The sequence below is a fragment of the Arachis hypogaea genome, chromosome 2 (genome assembly GCF_003086295.3).
Source record: "Arachis hypogaea cultivar Tifrunner chromosome 2, arahy.Tifrunner.gnm2.J5K5, whole genome shotgun sequence".
Lineage (NCBI taxonomy): Eukaryota > Viridiplantae > Streptophyta > Magnoliopsida > Fabales > Fabaceae > Arachis > Arachis hypogaea.
The window spans coordinates 48,344,981-48,346,216 of NC_092037.1; the positions used below are offsets into that span (position 1 = coordinate 48,344,981).

Sequence of the window (1,236 nt, forward strand, 5' to 3'; positions counted from 1 at the left end):
TGAATTAATTCCTCAACTGCTCTAACCATACTCTTCCATTAACCAAGAGTATTCCACTTGTTTGTTGCTTGTGGTGTGTTCTTGTATGACAGGTAGGAGATGAGAGACAACAACTCCTCCATATACCGAACCAGAGAGGACCCTTCATAGACTTAGAAGGGAAGCAAGAGGGAAGAGAGTACTGAGAGAAGAAGAATCTGAAGGAGAGTCTGAGGACAATTTTGAGGAAGCTCTAGATCTCAACATGGATAGAGAAGTTCACAACCATGAGAGGGCTGACGGAAACAATGCCATTCCTGAGAGGAGGGTTCTTGGTTCATACATAAACCCAACCTCTGGGAATTGTGGTAGCAGCATTCAGAAACCACCCATTCAGGCCAACAATTTTGAACTCAAACCACAGCTAATATCACTGGTGGAGGATCATTGTTCATTTGGTGGGAGTGTTAATGAAGATTCAAACCAACATCTCACAAAATTCCTGAGAATTTGTGACACAGTGAAGTCCAATGGAGTCCAGGAAGATGCCTACAAACTGCTCTTGTTCCCATTTTCACTTAGGGACAAGGCAGCTAAGTGGCTGGAATCATTCCCAAGGGGGAGCCTAACAACCTGGGATGAGGTGGAAAGCAAGTTTCTGGCACGTTTCTACCCTCCACAAAAGGTCAATAGGCTTCGGTCTGAGGTTCAGACTTTTAGACAACAGGATGGTGAAACCCTCTACGAGGCATGGGAGAGGTTCAAAGAATTGACAAGGAAATGCCCACCAGACATGTTCCATGACTGGGTGAAATTGCATATTTTCTATGATGGACTTTCTTATGAATCAAGGAAGGCTGTAGACCATTCATCAGGAGGTTCATTGAACAGGAAAAAGACTGTGGAAGAAGCCATCGAAGTGATTGAGACAGTGGCTGAGAATGAGTACTACTATGCTTCAGAGAGGCACAACACTAAAGGAGTCATGGAGCTGAACCATGTTGATACAATTCTAGCCCAAAACAAGGTGTTTGCCAAGCAACTAGCAGAGCTCACCAGGAAATTAGACACAAAGCAAGTGGCTGCAATGCACACACAAGATCAAGAGGAAGTAAGCACGGAAGGAGGTGATTGGGAAGAGGCCAACTATGTGGGAAATCAACAAAGGCAACCATATGATCCACATTCAAACACTTACAACCCAGGATGGAAAAACCACCCAAATTTTGGGTGGGGAAACCATCAAACCCAACCACA

The 1,236-nt window shown here is 44.5% G+C and overlaps 1 non-coding gene across 1 annotated transcript; it reads right to left on the minus strand.

The window, feature by feature from the left end:
* Positions 1-670: 670 nt before the first annotated feature.
* LOC112765361 (small nucleolar RNA R71) lies at positions 671-774 on the minus strand. The gene has a single exon (XR_003183683.1). It is a non-coding gene; the product is annotated as a small nucleolar RNA R71 (small nucleolar RNA).
* Positions 775-1,236: the final 462 nt, after the last annotated feature.